We start from the raw sequence: 21,656 nt of genomic DNA on the forward strand, positions 1-21,656 counted from the left end.
ACGGGATTGGATAGATTCATGGAAGATTGATCTACCTGTGTTTACTGAGGGACACCTCCACATTCAGAAGCACTAATCTTCTGAATCTGAGAGGCAGGAGGTAACATCAGGGAAAGGTCTCAGCCTGTCTGGGCTAGATGGACCACCAGTCTAATCCAGCAGGGCTCTTTTGATTTTCTAAGAAAGGGCTCAGCCTCTGTGCTCTGCTGTTGGCCCTCCAGTGGAACTGGTTGGCCATTGTGTGAGGCAGGAGCCTGGACTAGGTGGACCACTGGCCTGATCCAGCAGGGCTCTTCTTCAGTTTTTATTTTCCTAGTCTCCCAAAACATTCTGTAAATAGCTACTTTTAGAATTGCTGGAAAAATATGTTTTTTCTTGTATCGCTTGTTGTTTTCATAAGGGATCTGAAATATTTCTCCCTCCCTCTCCGGTATTTCAGAAACGCCACGTCTCCTTAAAATATCAAATGAGATAACTAGTTTTATTAACTAAAGTCTCTTGCTTTTCCTTTATGAAAAATTCAGAAGGGTTGTTACCCATGTCTCAACTAGGCTGTGTGTAGGCCGGGTTTATTTATTGTGCATTTTCATAAACATTGCATGAATTAAATGCACACACTGGATGAATGGGTTGTCGACACTCAGGGTCAATTTATACCGTGGGCTTTGAGAGCCAGAGATTTGGCGACTGGGCTGTCAATTATGCCGCCCCCTTTGCGCAGCCAGGCAGAGCTAGCAGGGTGTTTGCGTACGGTGCTCATCGGCACAATGGCTCCCCAGACGGCAGAGTCATCGAGGCTGAGCACCTCCAAAGGAGCGGCACAAACTCATGTTCCAATTTGGTCTTCTTGTTCTACACATGACCCTATAGAGACTGAGTCCCAACTTTGTGAAGGGTCGGAATTGGGTGATGTTTCTTCTGGACCCAAAAAGGACCCACAAAGGAAATCACGATGGATCAGAGCCTTGGTGCAGACAGAATAAGGTTGCCAACTCCAGTTTGAGAAATTCCTGGAGATTTGGGGACAGAGCTTGGGGAGGGAAGGAAAGAGATGTAATGCAATAGTGCCATCCCCCAAAAAACTGCTGTTTCCTCCAGAGATTGTAGGAGATTGGTGGTAATTTGGAGAGATCTCCAGGGCCCACCTGGAAGCTGATACACTTATGGCAAAGTGGATTTAATTCTTCCCTCCTCTGTGCCAATTTTCCACTTAAACATGACCCAACAAGGAAAAATATGAGAAGTTTGTGACTTTCTCCCCTACCAGGGATTAAAACAGTGTGAGGGACATTTATGACTAGGAAAATGGAAGAGTGGAACCCTGCTCTCATGACTCCTTAAGGGACTCCCCAGTAGCTCGCTCTTGCAATGAAGTTGCATGTCAAGGAATCTGATTAGGGATCAGTATCATGTATCACTTGAACCTGAGACCCATTGCATTAAGGAATATATTCAAGCCTCCTTCCCAGTAGCTGTGCCAAGTGTGAATGCTGTGATGGTGAGATTCTACTTGGCTCAAACTATGTTGATCTATTTGTTTTCATTAGAAGATTTTTTACTCACTTTTAAACAGAACATTTCCCCCAAACAAGACACTTAGAAATGTAAGAAAACAGTGTCTCTCAGAATCAAAATCCCTTTAAAAATTTATTCTGCAGTGACAATACTTCCTGGTTAATGAACTTGTGCCCTGAACATCTGCCCTAAGTAGCAGATCTGAGCCTCATGGGCCATAGCCAGAAACAGGGTTCCATATAATCCCATATAACCTGCAGAGCAATGCAGAAATGGCTTGCAGTTGTCCTAATTTGTGTAAAGTGCTGTCAGGTCACTGCTGACTTATGGTGACCCCACAGGGTTTACATGGCAAGAGACATACAGAGGTCGTTTGCCATTGGCTGCCTCTGCCTAGCAAACCTGGACTTCCATGGTGGTCTCCCATCCAGGTAATAACCAGGGCCAACCTTGATTAAACTCTGAGATGGGATGAGGTTGGCCTACTTGGGCCAGCCAGGTCAGGGCTAAGGACATTAAGGCCTCAGAGTCATGACAAGCTTAGAACTGGCTGCAACACCAACAATCAATGTGACAGCAGCATTCTAGTATGGCTTCTGAACAGCCTTCAAGGGCAGTCCTACAAAAAAATACTTTGCAGTAGTCCATCTGGGAAATTATTAGGCCATGGCAAAACAGTTGTTGGATAAGGACACCACCCAAACTTAGGGTTGTGAGCTCTGGACTGGGAGATACTTGGAGATTTTGGGGATGGAGCCTGGGTTTTGGAGAGGGATCTCAGCAAGGTATAGTGTAGTAGAGTTCAGCCTCCAGCCTCCAGCCTCCAGGCACCCACTTTATCCAGGGGAACTAATATTGATCACCTGGAGATAACTGTAATATCAGGAGACCTTCAGCTGTTCTCTGGAGGTTTGCAAACCTATTCAAACCAGATCTTTTTGGTCTGTGTAGGAGTGGGGAGGGCATTTATACTGCTTTAGCAGTCCTGGAGTTACATTTAGATACAGATTATCTTTAATAGCTACTAGTGCCCTATCTGGTCCCGGAACACCTTGCCATGGTGATCCATGCAACAGTGTAGTCGAGGGACCATTTATATCCTTATGATCCCTGGTCCATGTGACGTCCACCTGGCCTCAACCAGGGCCAGGGCCTAGAGGAATGAGCTCCTGGAAGAGATCAGAGCCCTGTCAGAACTAACTCAGATCCTCTGGGCCTGTAAGACGGAGCTCTTCCACCAGGCAGGCTGGGGGCAGTGGCCTATAAGCATAATTAATAAATAATAATAAAAACTCAAATACATACAGATGAACACAACTCAAATAGATACTCAAAGAAAATATACACCATAACACCAATGCACAATTTACAATTTTAACATTGAACAGGGTACACAGGCAACTTTGGACAGTGGAATATGATCCTTCTCACTTTGATAATTTGTAGTTCAGTCCTGCAGTTCAAACTTAACTATATAATCCTGAATTAAGCTATGTGGACCAGAAAAGAAGGGTATCAGGAACATCACAGCCATGCAGGCAAAGTCTCTCCGTTACTGGAATTTGGCAGAATCTGCCACAAGTCAAGATACACGTATACATCAAATGGACCCCACAAGGGAGACTCCCACGGAGCACACGAGGAAGAGATTGCACTGATGCACTGAGATATATTGAAAGTTTGAATTTTTTTGTATTGAGATGTTTTAAAGGTTGTGATGCTTAATGTTTAATTAATTGTTTTATATTGCCCTGAGCCATTTTGGAAGGGCAGTTTGTAAATCAAATAATAATAACAAACAAACAAACAAACAGTTCTGGGGACAGGACAAAATTAATGTGGCCTCACTCTACCAGGTACCCCTCTTTACCAATGATTACCATGATTTAGCTACCTTTCTTCCATGGGGACCTCAAGGGGACTTTCAATACACATAAAACAAAATACATAACATCCATTAAAAAGAACCAAAAATTAAAAAAAAAACAGCTTAGGGCTGTTAGTAAATTAATCAAAATTAATAGTGGGTGAGCATTCTGCAGGGTTGTGGGGCTAGATGGCCCTGGAGCTCCCTACGATTCTCCGGATCTATAAGTGTGGAGGAGATCAATTTCAATGAGTGGAACCGGATGGGGGGCGAAACAGTTAAGCCATCATGACATCCTGACCCAAACTAGTGGCCTAATGCAGGGGTAGTCAACCTGTGGTCCTCCAGATGTCCATTGACTACAATTCCCATGAGCCCCTGCCAGCGTTTGCTGGCAGGGGCTCATGGGAATTGTAGTCCATGGACATCTGGAGGACCACAGGTTGACTACCCCTGGCTTAATGCTTATTATAATCCTACATGTATAAGGCAGCATTCCGCTTGCATAGATGTGTTTTTGTACACAAAAATTTAGTTCCCTGTTACATTTTTGCACATCTTAATGCCAGCAGCACGGTGTCTAGCAGTACATAAGATGGTTCAGGGGTTCTCATCACTTGAAACTTTCATTTTTTCTTGTGCCGGCAACCTTGCCTCCCTCTGTAATGTAGCTTTTATCACATGCTATATTACAAATGGGGCAGTGATTTCCGGGGAAGGGGCATTATTTTCAAAGCTACCTTTAGAGAACCTTTCCTAGCACTTATTATTGACACAGAAAAGAAAAAAAATGGGGCATCAAATCGCGTCATGGGAAAAGGTTATTGTGTCAATTTACACTTAGGTAAAGGTATCCCCTGTGCAAGCACCGAGTCATGTCTGACCCTTGGGGTGACGCCCTCTAGCGTTTTCATGGCAGACTCAATACGGGGTGGTTTGCCAGTGCCTTCCCCAGTCATTACCGTTTACCCCCCAGCAAGCTGGGTACTCATTTTACCAACCTCGGAAGGATGGAAGGCTGAGTCAACCCTGAGCCGGCTGCTGGGATCGAACTCCCAGTCCCATGGGCAGAGCTTTCAGACTGCATGTCTGCTGCCTTACCACTCTGCGCCACAAGAGGCTCTTAATTTACACTTAAAATTAGATTATCTGAGAAAGCAGAACCTGTGATAAATGCAGACTACAGTTCTCGAAACCTCCACTGGCACTATAGGTAGAAATTCCGCTTTCAGGTGAATGAAATTCAACCTTGCAAGCTACTGGCTTACTTGAAAAGTGTTATAGAATGTTCATGACAATCCCAACTTCCAGACTGAAAAAAAAAGCCTATAAACACAGAGAAAGTCTCTGTTGAGTTGTGTGCTGCAAAGGAAGTGGGCAGCAATATTGGCTTGATGGTCAAATGCTAAATGATGTGCATGAATGTTGAGATGACGCAAGAAGGGTTGAAGAATTTCACGTGTGATCATATGTGTGCTTGTGTGTAATATTGAGTAGATAGTGAATGACTGTGCGGGTGAATGGGGAAACGTATGAGAAAGAGAAGAGGAAATAGACCCAAAGGGTTAGACATAGAAGGCAGATACAAATTAAGGCAATCTCTTTGTTTCACCTTGTTTCACACAGGTAGAAGGGTCTCGGAATATTACTTCTGCTGAACTTCACTACCTCAGAGTGCAGGTAGGAGAATCACATTAAAATATTCCACTAAAAAAATTCCCTGCACATAGAGAAGTAACCGTCATGAAGAAACTCAGTGTGCTGCAGTAGTTATTGTGTCAAATTAATGTTGAGGAAACCTGGGCTGAAGTATACACTCAGCCATGAAATCTACTATACACAGATGCTATTAGGAGAGACAGATAATCTATTCTTAATTTACTTAATGTATAGCCCTGACCTTCTCGCTTATACAGCTTACATTATTTTCTGTTCCTTCGTTATATCCTCACAACAATCCTGTGAGGGAAGATGCAAGGTCTTTCATGTGCATGATTCAACAACATCTGAAGAATATCCTACAGGGGGCATTGGAGGAGATCTGTAGTTAGCACAGATTAGGAACTTCCTGGTTTTTCAAATAACTTCCTCTTGATTGGCTCAGTTGGAGACTTCCTGCTCCTTTGAGCACACTTCCTCCCTGATTGCCTCCCAACAATTCATTATACTGTTAGGATTATTCCTCCCCTCTCTTTGTTTACATGGTTGTTTTTCTTCTTAATAAAGCTATTTATTCTTTAAGTGTCAGGCGCTTCATTCCTCCTTTGCATATTTACAGAGTAGCCCAAGGGAAGCCAGCAAGCTCCTATGGCTCACTGGGGATTCAAACCTGGACCTCCCACCTCCTAGTCTGACATTGTAATTACTACATCATGTATGCATTCCTCCCTGGGCTCCTTGGGGGAAAGGCGGGATAAAAATAGATAGAAACAGGTTAGTCTACAATTACATTTGCGGCCACTTGCACATCAGAACCTCAGTTGTCCTTTGGAAGAACTGATGTTGGACAATTTAGTAACCAAAAGTAATTCATTTCATTGTTCATAGATTTTTAACATCTGAAACTACATTTCAACATATTTCAGGAAAGATTCCCAACACTCATAAACTTCTTCAGGTGGTCTTCGATTCACCCAGCTGGTGAGTCTACCAGGGGTAGTCAAACTGCAGCCCTCCAGATGTCCATGGACTACAATTCCCAGGAGCCCCTGCCAGCGAACGCTGGCAGGGGGCTCCTGAGAATTGTAGTCCATGGACATCTGGAGGGCCGCAGTTTGACTACCCCTGGTCTAGCCATTCCAGCATACTCTCTTAATTTCTCAAACCAAAAGTAATTCCTGAAGGAAGTATTTCCTTTCCCCTTTTCTGTTTCTGTAACACACCAGAACCAAAATAGCCTCTCGAGTAAAATTCACCGGTGTTTATTGTCTACAAATTGATTAATTGGTTAAAGACCCATGACAGATCGAGGAGATATTACTTAATTGCATAGATCTGTGAAAAGACATCAAGACAACAGCCTGCACGTGTACATTTTGCACCCCAATCGGAAATCAGCCCCCGCCAACAAATGCAAATCCAGGCGGCCACTTTACGACTCCCCTTTCCGTTAAGTCTAATGGGCTTTTTTGAATATTCAGAATCAAAGGCACTTCACCACCCGCGGAATTTTTTAATATATCCCCCCCCCCCAGCCCTGCATCCCTTTCCTCTCTCTCTCCCTGTGTCTTTAGAAATAATTTTTAAAAATCTGGGCTAATTCACCAGGGAAAGTCCAGACTTATAAACAGATGCTACTCACACAGGCTCCAGGAGGCCTTCACTTCATTAGATGACGGTGAACTCTGAACTCCTGATGTGGAGGCTCTCCTTACTGAAGAGCAAGAGAGAGCCGGGAGGAAAGGGGGGCAGTGGGAGAAGGGCAGGGGCTTGACGGGACCTCCCTGGTGAATTGCTGGCCTAGCTGAGCACAGGAACGCACAGGACATCAAATTGGCTGGAGTCACTTTGAAGCTTCCCCTACTCTTAATCTCTCTTTCTCCCTCCCCCCCTTCCTCCCCTTGCATCTATGAATCATTCATGCCTTTTTTTCCCCTTCCCCCCTCAGAGATTCCTTTTTTAAAAAAAGAAGTAGAAGAAAAAGAAGGGTGGGGAGGGGGGAACGAGCGCTACACGAGCTCACACAAAGGCAGCATTTATGTTCTTATTGCTATGTGCAGACTATGATTGCTGGTGTTGAACAAATTACTTACACGATGTTTGCAGCGTCCTGGCGGCCCTCAGAGCGGCACTCTTGGTGGGGCAAACTATTTTGTTGACAATGTTAATGTACGAGGAGGGTAGGACGTGAAACTCTACTGGCTTGGCAAAGGGATGGTTATTTGCCAGGAGCGTCAAATGGAACCATCAAGTAGGAACGTCCTGGGAGAGTCTTATGCTTTTGGTCTTTCCCAAGGTCGGGCAACCTGAGATCCTAGAACAGGAAAGGCCAGGGATGCAATTTGGGACTTTTGGCATGTCCTCTGACTACTCAGCAAGAGCCACTCCCCAAATCTAGCCCTGGAGATGGAGAATAAAATTGGTTGATAATGCACAGGCTCTCCATTAGGTATTGTAATGGGACGAGGAGGCTAAGACACTGAAAATGAGTGCCTTCCACCCATACACTCAAATGTTGGAAGAGTTTAGATGTGCAGAGAGGAGCAAAACCCCAGGATGCTTTAAAAGAATAAAATAGTTTTATTAGGAATAGAAGCAACTATGTTCAGAAAGAGACCTGCCTTATATTAATGGCAATATTAATTAAAATTATATTATTTTAATAGGGCATGTATAGAGGGAGGGACACAGCAATTACATTTTACCCTTCCTCCCTTAAATTTATCAAAACTGCTTAAATGTACAGCATTTTCTTTTGAATCTCTTGCTCGGCCTGGTGCTGTGCTGAAAGTATGTTTGTGAACATTTTCTTTTTAATAAATGCTTTATAACTCTAGAACTAGGTAGTGGTTCTCTGTGCCACATAGACCTCAACCATCTTGAATACGTTATTTTAAACAGAGTGACAGGAAGAAGGGGAGGCCATTTAAAGGGGGACATCTTGGGATAGCTGGGTAGGGCCCCTAACAGCATCTCCCTGTCCAGAGTGATGGTCAAAGTCTTTTAATGGGTATTTTAATGGGGATAGGACTGCTGTGACCCGCCACGAGCCTACAGGGAGTGGCGGGATATAAATCCAAATAATAATAATAATAATAATAATAATAATAATAATAATAATAATAATGATGATGATGATGATGATGATGATGATGATGATGATGATGATGATGATGATGATCCTCCCATAAGAATTGTTTAGAGTTTTAAATGTGTGATTTTCAGTTGAATTGTGAGATCTGTCTTAAAATAATATTTCTGGTTCTAACAAAATTGTTTCAGGCCCTTTTCAAGATACGGCACTCCAGGTGCCATCCACCAGACCCAACCAGCTTTGCCCACACTACTTTTTTGGGAGGAAATGACGACCCAATAGAAGTGGCTCAGGTTAAGAGTCTCCCTAGTTCAGAGGGAGTTTTCGGCATCACCCTCTCTTTACAACTACAGCCTCCACACCTCATTTCTATCCCCACAGTGACAACCCTGTGAGGGATATTTGTTTGAGTGAGAGTAGCTGGCCCAGGGACACCCAGTGAGCTTCCATGGAGGGTAAAGATTCACACCCAAATGGGGTAGCCAAACTGTGGCTCTCCAGATGTCCTTGGACCACAATTCCCACGAGCCCCCTTCCAGCATGTGCTAGCAGGAGCTCCTGGGAATTGTAGTTCCCATGGGCTGACAGAGGCTCGTGGGAATTGTACTCCACAGATAACTGTAGAGCTCCAGATACTACTTCATTGTTCTTTATTGTCCAGGTGGGGCGCAAACGCGCATATGCTGCATCTGTGCATGCGCGCATGCACAAAACTGCCGCACGTGTGCGTTTGCGCCCCCGTTGGGTGCAAACACCCATGTGCGGCAGGTCCACACATGTGTATTTGCGCCGCCGGCATGCCTACGGCCACGCTTCTCTCTCCCTTCCACTCCCACATCAAGAAGCTTGCCAGGCCGCAAGCCTGGCGAGCTTCTTGCTGCGGGGGGGGGGCGGGGAGAGGGAGGCTCTCATGGACCGGTGGTTGGGGACCACTGCTCTAAAGTATCCATCTTCTCTAGGGGAAATAATGTCTGAAATCTGAAGATGAGCTGTGATTTCAGGGTATCTTCAGGTCCCACTGGGAGGGTTGCCTTCCGACCCACTTCACTGAACCAATATCCTGAATAGAGCTGAATTATTGTCAGTCCGGGCAGCAGAAGATCTACAGGTCCCTGAGCGACAAATACTGGGGAAAGATAGAGCCCAACGTGTGCTGGTTGAGATGGCAAATAGAGGGGAATAATTTTCTCAGCAGAGTTTTAAAACAGTAGTTCCAGAATGCCTTTGCAGTGTTCAGGGTGCAGCAGAGTCAACCCACACATGGGCTGGAGCGAGAACTCTGTCCTGTCCACTTGGGAGTGACTGCAAACCCTTTCCATAGGTTACGCTGCTTCTCTAATGCAACACGAAGACTGCATCCTAATAAAAGTTTCCAGCACGTTTTTTCTTGCCATCTCTGAAACATCTGCAGCAGAGCTCTCACCACTAGTCTGCAACAGAATTAAATGTGGGCAGCATTAGGAAGCCCCAGTGACCCATTTAATACGTTAAAAAGAAATCGTTCCTCATTAAGATTAAAAATTTAAGACTGCAGTTTGGGTGTTCTTGGGTGGCTAACTTGGAAAACGTTTCCTGTTGGTTCTGATTGCAAGAACACTGGTGATATAGAAGTGGGCATGAACCTGGAAAATAGAAGTTTGTGGGGGTTGCGTGTCAGGGAGACATCACGAACCTCGAATCCCAAGGTTGCTGGTGGCAGGCTTCCTTACTTGCAGCTTCAGGCTGTGAGCTGCATGCTTTGGACGGCCGGTGCCATCCCCCTCTCCATAGATGCTGCTAAGAATGGCAGAAAAGGGAAAGTAACCAGTACAGCTCTGGAACCCTTGCTGTGTGCCACACATTGAAATTACTCCTGCCACAGGGGCTTTGTCTTGGAGCGGCACTTGAACCCAGTCTGATTGTGCCTGAGAGCCCTCATCTGTCTTGCCACCTCCTCAAAGACCTCCCAGTTATGTTGAGGGCATCCTGTACCTTCTTGTTGGAGAAGATGGCCAGGAGGTCTCTAACTTCAATGTCCCTCCATGTTGGTCCCCTGCCACCAAAGGTCGGGGGCATGGAGGATGCCTGCGAGGTTGACTGGTTTGATGGTGCCTGCAAGCTGGACTCCATCTCGTCCATGCAGCGGCTCGCAGATAATGGCCAGCAAGGAGAGATGGTATCTTCTTCTTTCTTCCTGCCTCGCTCCACCCATGGAGATTCTAGTCTTCTGATGGGGTTGAGAGCCTTGCAGGCCAAGTTGATTGGACTATGGGGATCATGAGGTGACTTGAATCATCCCCAGAAATGTTTCTCTCTGTGGAGCATGTGGCCACCTCCATTTAATGAAGTGGTGGGGCAAGTTTTATGCATTTCCACAGCTATAACAGTGGGGGGGGTGGGGTTGTGTGTTCTAAGCACAGGAAAAATACAGAAAACCAAAGCACAGAGCAAAAGGGTCCAATAGAATTACACGCTGTTCAAGAGCGGTTTTCGCAGGACATTTCAGAATGCTGCAAATGTGTCATTTAGAAATGTACAGGCTGCAGAAATAACCTGGTGCACAGATGCTCATAGCAACAGTACCAGTTTCATATCTAGGGTTGACAGCTCTGGGTTGGGAAATACCTGGAGATCTTTTCTTTGGGGGGGTGCACACCTGGGGACCCACTTTAGTGGGCATACTGCCATGGAGTGGGCTTTTTCAACTTGGGTTTCATAAAACCCTGCAGTTTCTTGATGGCCTAGGAAAGGTTTCCTGAATGGGTGGGAGTTAATTAATTTTAAAATATATTTAATTTATTATTATTATTATTATTATTATTATTATTATTATTATTATTATTATTATTATTATTTCAATTTATTACCTGCCACTCCCAATTTATTACCTGCCACTGCGGGTTACAATAGTCTGAATAAAATCCCAGTAAAAAAAACCATTAAAACCCGCAGACATAAAAAACATAACACAGATCAAACCAATCACAATAACAAACAAGGGGATAGGGCGGGGGAGGGGAAAACTAACTTGACTTACTATAATTCCCCCAATAAAAATCGGGTGATATGATCATATATGATCATGTCAACCCCCCTCCTGAAATGGCCAATGATGGGCCTAGAGGGAGTGGGAAAGAGAGATGATAACAATTTCAGCTTGGTCCAATTCTTAGGAACCATTGAATTAATAGGGCAATGCCTGGAGCCATTGTGTAATTACTATGCTTAACCACTGAAGAATTACTCTGTGTGGTTTTAATGGGGTTTTTTTAGTGGGGTTATTGTTGGGGGACTTTTTGTATTGTGACCCGCCACGAGCCGATATGCCGAGAGTGGTGGGTAAGAAACATAATAATAATAATAATAATAATAATGCCTCTTGTGGTGCAGAGTGGTAAGCAGCAGAAATGCTGTCTGAAGAATTGCTGTCCATGAGGCTGGGAGTTCAATCCCAGCAGCCGGCTCAAAGCTGACTGAGCCTTCCATCCTTCCGAGGTCGGTAAAATGAGGACCCAGCTTGCTGGGGGGGTAAAATAGTAATGACTGGGGAAGGTACTGGCAAACCACCCCATATTGAGTCTGTCATGGGGATACCTTTACCTTTAATCCTTATCCATGGTTCCTCTATATATTTGTGAAACAGCCTTGGGGGTGGAACATGTTTGGCTGTCCACGTTGGAAGAGGGCCAATCAGGGTGCCCTGTCCCTGCAGCTCCTGCCCTCCATCCCTAGACTCTAGCCTCTTTGCTCTCAGACGCTCCTCAATGCCTGGAGCCAGCAGCAGGTAAGGGGAGAGGGCCCTGGGCAAAGGGTCGTGGTGGAGGGCCTGCTAACGAGGGCCTCCCGGCCTGCTGACTGCCTGCTAAGGAGCTCTGTCTCGGCCCTGCTAACGAGCTGCCCAGCCCCGCCCGCCCCACTTGATCCAGCTGCGAGCTGTGGCCCAAAGCCACCGTAAGCTGCCTGGCCGGGGGCCAGGGGAAGAGACCCTTTCAAGGCCCGTTCTTAGGAACAGGCTTTGAAGCTAGTAATAATAACAATAATACTGAGAACAATGTAGATGTTTTCCTTCAAAATCTGAATCTCGGGGCAGACTGCAAAGTCAATAAACATGCAGGCTGGTTCTACTGTTCCAAAAATTACTCCAGCGCCTTTAGGGATGCCAACCTCTAGATGGGACCTGGGGATCCCCTGAAATTACAGTTCATCTCCAGGCAATGGAGATCAGCTCTCCTGGGGACAATGGCCTATGAGAAGGTAGAGTGTATGACATTGCACCAAAATGAGGTCCCTCTTCTCCCCAAACCCCATCCTCTGTAGGGTTCACCCTCAAAGCCTCAAGGTTTTTCCCACACTGAAGTTGGCAACCAAAACCTTGATAAGGGGGAAAAAAAAAGAAACTCTCCTGCTTCCCATAAACCTCTTAGCCACTTTGCCCAGGTAGGGAAAATTTATTTCAGCCTCGTAGGTGGGTGTCTTGGAAGGTACATTCCAAAGTGGCTTTAGGAAAGATCGGCCAAATCCTCCATTAGCTCTCCCAGCCTGCCACCAACCATCAGGCCACACATAGTCTTGGGAAAGAGCCATTTCTCCATTTGCTTTGCTGAAAAGCAGGGCTCCACAAGCCCAGTCGTCTGTCCGTCTCCTTTTCCAGTCTCATGAGTACAACCTGCCAGCTGCTGAACTCAGCGTTGTGGAGAACTGGGAACAGCAGAGAACACTCAACTGGGCTTCAAGCATTTTGACCTCACGTTTCTCCCACCTCAAGAACTCCAAGGGGCTGATAAAACAGACACAAAAGTACAATTTAATAGAGTTTTGTTACAGAACGGGGAGGACGGGCGGCTCAGGCCATGTGCTTACCTGTCGCACAAATTCCCCTCAGCAGAGAAAAATTCGGCGATCTGGGAGAAGGAAGCGGCGGTGGTCAAGACTGCCCACCCTGCCTGGAGACATCTGCTGTAGGGGGCCAAGGAATGTATGAGGCAACACTTCAGTAGTATGGCTGGGTTTCTCCTGTATCATCTGACCCAGATACAGAGTATGAGCTTCAGGCCAAGAAAGTAGGGATGCCAGCTCCAGGTTGGGAGATTCCTGGAGACTCTGAGGGTGGAATCTGGGGAGGGACCTCAGAGGGGTGCAGTTCCATAGAGCCCAAAGCAACCATTTTTGTCAGGGGAACTGATTTTGGTCACCTGGAGACTCTGTCGTAATCCCGGTAGGGCTCTAGCTACCACCTGAAGGTTGGCAACCGTAGTCAAGAGCTCCTTGGTGCTTGCCTGTTAGCCTGCACCACTGGACAATATGCAGGGATGCCAATTTCCAGGTGCAGCCTGGAGTTCTGAAATCACAGATTTGCTCTGGAGATTAGTTCCCTTGCAGAATCAGAATCACACAGAGCAGGAAGAATAAGAATAAGAATAAGAATAAGAATAAGAATAAGAATAAGAATAAGAATAAGAATAAGAATAAGAATAAGAATAAGAATAAGAATAAGAATAAGAATAAGAATAAGAATAAGAATAAGAATAAGAATAAGAATAAGAATAAGAACTTGAACAAGAAGAATTAGGTCTGGAAGAGACCACAGAGGACCATCCAGCCCAACCCCCAACCTTGAGGACTTCAAAATCACACACTCCTGACAGGTGCTCATCCAATCTCCTAAAAACTTCCAATGGAGACTTCACCAGCCTCAGAGTTAGCAGATTCCATCTACAAACATCTCTCAACATGCTTCCTAATATTTAAGTGGAACCTCTTTTCCTGTAATTTGAACCCATTGTTCTTAGTCCTTGCCTCTAAAGCTGCAGTAAATAAGTTGGCCTCCTCTCCAACAGGTCGACCTTTTAGTTAGTTAAACCCAGTAAAGCACCCCTTGCCCTCTGCTTCTCCAAACTTCACAGACCCAGTTCTCTCAACCTCTCTTCGTAAGGCATAGATTCCGTCCCCCCCCCCCAACCAGCCTAGCCACCCTTCTCTGAATACGTTCCAACTTGCCAGTATCAGTATTATTTTTGTAGAGCCTCTTGTGGCGCAGAGTGGTAAGGCAGCAGACATGCAGTCTGAAAGCTCTGCCCATGAGGCTGGGACTTTGATCCCAGCAGCCGGCTCAAGGTTGACTCAGCCTTCCATCCTTCCGAGGTCGGTAAAATGAGTACCCAGCTTGCTGGGGGGTAAACGGTAATGGCTGGGGAAGGCACTGGCAAACCACCCCGTATTGAGTCTGCCATGAAAACGCTAGAGGGCGTCACCCCAAGGGTCAGAAATGACTCGGTGCTTACACAGGGGATACCTTTACTTTTACCTTTATTATTTTTGTTGCTTGGAATACTTTCATGCTATTTTAATTCTGACATTATTGTAGGTTGGATTCCTTGTATCATTTTTTGATGTTTTTAACCTAACTGTTTTCAGCTGTTCAGATTTTTTGGGTTTGTTTTTTGCATGAAGAAGCAACCAATAAATGTTTCGGGGAAATAATGAAGCAAAAGAGTGTCATGAAGTTGTCCCAGAATTAGAGATCTTCACTTGTCAATTAACAAAAAATACCAGAATGGGCAGAACCATCTGATGGCCAAGAGGCTCTCATTCAAAACTTTACTCAATTTACGCTTCATTTATGGGATTTCAGTTGTGGTTCAGCCCACATCTCCTACTGATTTCAGTGGGATGCATAAGCACTGTTCAGACTCTCCTCTGGTGAGATCAAGGGTATTTAACTGGGGCAGGATCAGGCTCTTAGACTGGGTTGTGTTAAAAAAAAACTTTCCAGTTCTTCCAGACCAGGACTTCACATGACTTTTCTCTGGCCCTTTGAAAAACAGTGGACTGGTTTAAAATATTCATGCCCAGCCTTTCCATTTTAGAGAATGCAGCAATACAAACAGTATGCTCATAGTGCAATCCTATGCAGAGATACTCCAATCTAAGCTCCCTTGAAATCAATGTGTTCAGACTAGAGGAATACTGCATAGGACATCCTGCCTTTTGAAAACTTGTTCTGTGTACCTGCCTCCCCTCCCCCCTTCCCACGCCTGAACAACAAAAAAATGATTCTAGCGTCTGGAATCAAATCTGTTTTCTTTGGATGAGAGAGCAGGGGCTATTATTTATTTGTTTGTTTATTTATTTAATATACTCTCCTCTGTCCCCCCCCCCCCAGCCCTCAGGCTCTTTTCTGTTGTGGGCATGGGATGTGTTTTTCTATGTTTATAAGAGTGCGGCTTCTATGCAGTCTTATACAAATAGAAAAACACATCCCAAGCTCACAATAGAAAATCACAGCAATAATAAACAAAATTTGGGAAAACTTTAAAAAGAAGAAGAGTTGGTTCTTATATGCCACTTTTCTCTACCTGAAGGAGTATCAAAGCAGCTTACAGTCACCTTCCCTTTCCTCTCCCCACCACAGAAACCCTGTGAGGGAGGTGAGGCTGAGAGAGCCCTGATATTACCGAAGAAGAAGAGTTGGTTCTTATATACCACTTTTCTCTAACGACTTACAATCCCCCTCCTCTCCCTACTACAGACACCCTGTGAGGTGGATGAGGCTGAGAGAGCCCTGATATTACTGCTCAGTCAGAACAGCTCTATCAGGAGTCTCAAAGCGGCTTCCAATCACCTTCCCTTCCTCTCCCCACACCAGACCCCCTGTGAGTTTGGTGGGGCTGAGGGAGTCCTGATATTACTGCTTAATCAGAACAGCTCTTCAGTTAACACACAAAACACGCCTCTCTACCCCCCCCCCTCCCAATTTGGGAACAAGATCAATTTGTAAAGGCTACAAGGCTCGTGAATACAAAAGGGGTGGCATTAAAAAGAAGCACTGTGCATCTTCGATTATATGCAGAAGCATCTAAAAGGATAAGTTTGACTTGATATTGTATAATGCAGCCTTTCTCCACTTTTTTTATCATAGAGAAACCCCTGAAACCTTCTTCAGGCTTTGCAAAGCCCTAGAAGCGGCACAATCATGCAGAATATGGTTGGGAAGCATTGCTGTGGACACGCCCACCCAGAACCCCTCCCCTTCCCACCCCCTCCAGCCCATAATTGGGTATCGGGGGGAGTTGACATATCACCTGATAAATGTTTTTTAAAAATTTAAAAATATATATTAAAACTAGATATTAAGCCCGCTATGGCCAAAATACAGCGGGCCCTAGCATGGTGGGTGGGTGGAGGGATGGGGCGAAGGAAGGAGGAGGAAAAGGAGAAAGGGAGACAGAAAGACAGAAAGAAAGGGAGGAAGATAGAGGCAGAAGAAGAGGGAGAGAAACAGGTAGCCAGAAAGAGGCAGATGGGAGAGAGGGAGGAAGGGAGAAAGGGGAAAACAAAGGGAATGCTGGGAGGAAGGGAAGGACAAAGGGAATGCTGGGAGGAAGGGAGGAACAGAGGAAGGTAGGTGGCCTTGGGACCTTCTGCTGGGGCCAGGGGCAGGCGGCAGGCTTTGCGGCCTACTGCCGGGCCTAGGAGCAGTCTCGGCTGCCCCAGGGCCTGGCAGAAGGCTCGGGACGGCGGGAGTGGGCTTTGTGGCCTTCTGGCGGGGCCAAGGGCAGCCGAGCCTGCCCTGGGCCTGGCAGAAAGCTCCCTGGGCGAGGGGAAGCCGGCCGGAGGACTTACCGCTGGGGAAGGCTTCTTCCTCTGAGCGGCGACTCTCCGGCTGGGCCAAGCAAGGCTGGACCAACCAGCCAATGGGGAGCCGCGCTTTGTGCGGCTCCCCATTGGCTGCTTGGCCCCCGAGTAACACTCAGAGGGCCGAATCAGGAGCCGCTTCGCGGCTCCTGATTGGGCCCTCTGAGTTTTTATCACAGACAGGGCCCGCCCTAACTCCTCCCCACTTGCCCTTACTCCTTTATTCCTCCCGCTCCTCCGGAGCCGGGGGAAGTTTAAAGATTAAAGATTACTTAACTCCTAACTGTTCAGGAAACTTCCCAAGGTTATGAAGAAACTCCAAGGTTTCATGAAACCCTGGTTGAGAAAGCATGCCTTAACTGGAGCTCTGGAACAGCAGCAGCGCAGTTCTAAATGGATAAATGGGTCATCATAGGATAAGGTAGCTTGCTACATTCAAAGACAGTCAGACTCGCTTTTCCAGGTAACTCCGCATTGTGTGCTTTAATCTCACCTGGGTCTCAAAAAAAGGTGTGAACTATTACTTGGGATCATTTAACTGGAGTTGCTGAATACTGACTTGGGAATCTTCTGCATGCAATACATATGTGCTACACCAATGAACAGCAGCCCCTTCTTGATGAATGATGTATACCCACAGTGGCTGACACATTTGCCATGGTGTTGCACTGTGATTTCCTCTTTCCCCGTTGTCATCAGAAGGACTCATTTATGCTTAAGAGATAGCAGTTTGTTGAAGAGCTTTATCAAATTTGCTTCCCAGAATTCTCCTCTGCAAAATCTTCTGGCCATTATGTAGAAGATTCCCTACATTAGCAAATAGTTCATATCTATATTGGATATCTGACCATATTTGATGCTTGACTTTGATATTTATTTATTCATTCGATTTTTATCCTGCCCTCCCAGCAAGCCAGCTCAGGGTGGTATACAACATTAAACAGTAACAATGATACAAGTTAAAATAATTAGTCTGAACATGTGATACTTCATATTATTTTACAGGTGGCATGCTGCAATGCCTCCTGGCCCACGTATTTGAAGGGTTCTCAACCTTTGGGCACTTTGGGAATTGGGGGGGAGGGGAGGGGAGTAGCCCCAGGCCAAAAATCCAGTTATGACGGGTGCAACTTTTCACTTTAGAAAAGAGATGACCAAGAAGGGGAACGTGACAAGAAGTTTATAAAATCATTCACAGAAGAGAGTTGGCAGAGAGACCTATTTCCCCCTTCTCAAAATCCTAGAACTTAAGGGCATCCAATGAAACTGTTCAGCAATAGATTAAGGATGGAAAAAAAAAGAAATACATCTTTACCCAGAGAGTGATTAACATGTGGGGTTTGCTTCCAGAAGATGTAGTAATGGCCATAGGCATAAACATCTCTGAAAGGGAATTAGACAGATTCATGGAGGATAGGTCTGTCAGTGGTTTTGGTGACTGAGCAGAACATTAGGATAAGGCCTTTCTGCCCTGTTGTTGGCCCTCCTTGTTGCCCGCTGTATGGGACAGAGAGCTAGACCAGGGGTAGTCAACCTGTGGTCCTCCAGATGTTCATGGACTACAATTCCCACGAGCCCCTGCCAGCAAATGCTGGCAGGGGCTTGTGGGAATTGTAGTCCATGAACATCTGGAGGACCACAGGTTGACTACCCCTGAGCTAGACAACGTGGACCACTGTTCTGATCCAGCACAGTTCTTCCGATGCTGCTATAATGGATTGAGCATTCCCTGCTGGTCCAAAAATGGTTCCTCTTGGTTTCTTTTCAAGTGGCTGCTGCTCCAAAGAGAGGAGGTGGGGGAGCCAAGCTTTTTTATTTTTGTTTTGTGAAAGAAGCAGACAGGCACTCAGAAATACATGGACACCACATTAGGGATCAATGTCATATCTGGTGATTCCTGCAATGCAATCCCATGTTTGACAAACGGCAGCTTAGGAATTGGTCCAAATAATCAACCGTCAAGCAGTCTAGGGCTCTTAGATTTCACACTGTGAGATAAGATTTCACATCTCAGAATCAGAATTTCGGATGAGAAATTGTTCGTGCTCAGCAGGAACACCCAAACATAATTTTTTTATTTTTTTGCAAATTCCAAGAGCAGAGTCAGCTCGACTTCACTGCACTCCTGCACCTCCCCCTGGGGAGCTAGGCAGTCCAGAGGTGGCATGCAGCGCAGCTCCTCTGAGCCAGCCGAACAGCGTCTCGGGATAGACGTCTGGAAGCTTTCCTGAGCCTTGAAGGGAGGCAAATGAATACAAGACAGATGATGATCCCCAGCTATCGATTTTAGGCTATGGCTTCCCTGCCTCCTCTGGCTCGTTAGCTCTGGATAAAGGCTAAACTGCGAGCTAATCTGACTTGATTTTAGATCTGAGATGGACAGATTTAAATAAAGCCTCTGCTCTCTGCCGCCTTAATGCATGGCTTAATGGGTCATCTGCATGACTCCAGGGAGTAGGGGGACTGGGAGGAGGGAGGGGTAGGGCTGTCATGAGCAAGAACCTGCTCCGTGTCTGTAGGCTGGAAATGCAGAGCTGGGAGAGAACAGGGAGTTTTCTCTGGCTTTGAAAGAAGGCTGCTCATTTTGAGGCTATGCCCACCGCAGGTCTGTAGCCAAAAATTAGGGTGGGGCCCCAGAGAGCCAGGGGCCATTGCAAGTCAAATAAAAGCAATCTGTTTCATTTGAAGTTGCTTGCTTACTTTTCTTTAAAAAATGAAGGAATCTAATTTTGTAAACTGCAAAGTCCATCAGTGGGAGGGCACAGCATTGTGGAACACAGCGTTGTTCCCTTTCTTCCAGAGAACTGGATAACCCAGGGCCCATTCTTCACACGTTAGATTATGTGCTTTCAATGCACTTTTGAAGGAGATTTTCCTGTTCTGCACAGGAAAATCCAGCTGCCAAAGCACACTGAAAGTGCATTATCCAGTGTGTGCGGAATGGGCCCAGGTGAGGTTGATCCCATCAGATCTTGGAAGCTACACAGGGTTGGCTCTGGCAGGCACTTGGAATATCAGGCTCATGACACAGGACAGGCAATGGCAAACCACCTCCCTATATCGCTTGTGTGGTAGCTGGACAATCTTAAGATCTCCGGGCTATAAGTTGTTGTCTAAGCATTTTATGCTTAAACAACAACTTATTGTTCCTATCACGGTGGACCTTTCTGGCCCTAAGCAGGAAAAAAATGTATATGGGAATATTTTTGGCAATTGGAGAACAGGTGAAGTGCCAGAAGACTGGAGGTGGGCAAATGTTGTCCCCATCATCAAATAAGAGGAAAAGGAGGGTCCAGGTAACTACCGACACATCAGCTTGACATCTATAGCTGGCAAAATTTTAGAACAAATAATTAGTCAGTCCTTGAGCAGCTAGAGCGGATGGCTCTAATTACTAAGATTCAGCTTGGTTGACTTCTACTTCCCCCTCATGAATATATGAACACATGAAGCTGCCTTAATCTGAATCAGACTCTTGGTCCATCAAAGTAAATATTGCCTACTCAGATCAGCAGTGGCTTCCCAGGATCTGACAAAACAAAAAGGGGAACACGCTAGGTGGTAAGAAATAGATGTATTTTATGAAGTCCCTATTTATGTCAGCTTTCAAAGGTGATGTGGAATCCACATGGGTGAATGTTGGATTCCTAGGTCAATTCAAGACAGTTGTAGTAACTCTAAAGAAAATAGGTTTTGTTTGGATGTTAAGGTAAAAGAGGTAAGGAGAGGAGGGACAGGTAGACAGCCAAAACAATAAAAATGCACTTAGGCTACAGGTACATCTAGGAAAGAGCTTGCTGCCATTACTGATTCTTCCATCCGTTCCCAGCCCCTATCAGACTAATAATAGCTGTGAGCCTGAACTGAGAGTTGGGCCAGAAGTATCAATTGCTTGGGACCTTCAGCCTCCTGATGAAAGACCAAAGAATCTTCCCCCTTCTTCATAGCTTGTCCCACTCCGCCTGCTGTTGGCTGTCCCAGAGATGTGCAGTTCAACAAAGAGCCATTGCCTGCGTGGTTAAACCAGTGCAGCCAATCAAACCTCTAATGGCCCATCAAAAATCTTCCTGGGCAAAAGCCACACCTGGCCCCACCCATTTAAAATAAGCCCTTGGTGAGTGCCAGGAAAGCTGCTGGCAGGCATTGCGGTGCCCATGGGGGCCCCTGTTCACCCTTAGCTTCATTTGTCCTGCATCCTGGCCCTTTTCAGAGCTAGCTGTGATACATTTTTGCGTTGGGTTTCTTGTGAAATTGATCCCCGACTTAGGTAAGGGGTATTTTCTTAACACATTGCTCAAATCTTGGAAAGATTCTGAAACATCTTTATTTCACGCCAAGGCCCTCCCTGCAAAAGTTGATGCCAGACGTAAATCCTTTCAGAAACCAAGACGCACATCTTGAGGCCTGCTCTCCCCCTTTCCCTTCAGTTCTTTCCCTTCTCGCCTCCCTGCCTCGCAATTTCAATTATTTAATTTTTTTCCTCTCCCCTTCCTCCAGCACCGAGCAGCCGAATGTCTTAAATACAAATCATCTCCAAATCATTCCGCGCAGGACCTCACCGCCCTCACCGGTGCGCCAGGGCTGCGGGATAATGAGCTCTGCAGAGAGTTTGCTCCAATCTCCTACGCCGCTGGTTGGGGGTGGGGGGGGGAATGGGAGAGAAAGGCAAGAAGAGGGAGAAGAGAGTGGGTTTGCTCTTTCTGATTACAAAACGGAGACAGAGGGGAAGCCTATTCCCTTTCTTCCTTCCTTCTTTCGCTAGCTGGCGACAAGGCCTGTTTGAAGGGAGAAACCTTCTGCCTTGCAGAACTCACAGATCAAGACCCAAAAGTAACATATTTGAGAATTACTTTGAGGTTGGGAGCAGCTGGGAGTCTCCCTGGCATTCTGCGGACCACGCAAGCCAAG

The sequence above is a fragment of the Paroedura picta genome, chromosome 13 (assembly GCF_049243985.1).
Source record: "Paroedura picta isolate Pp20150507F chromosome 13, Ppicta_v3.0, whole genome shotgun sequence".
Taxonomy (NCBI): Eukaryota; Metazoa; Chordata; class Lepidosauria; order Squamata; family Gekkonidae; genus Paroedura; species Paroedura picta.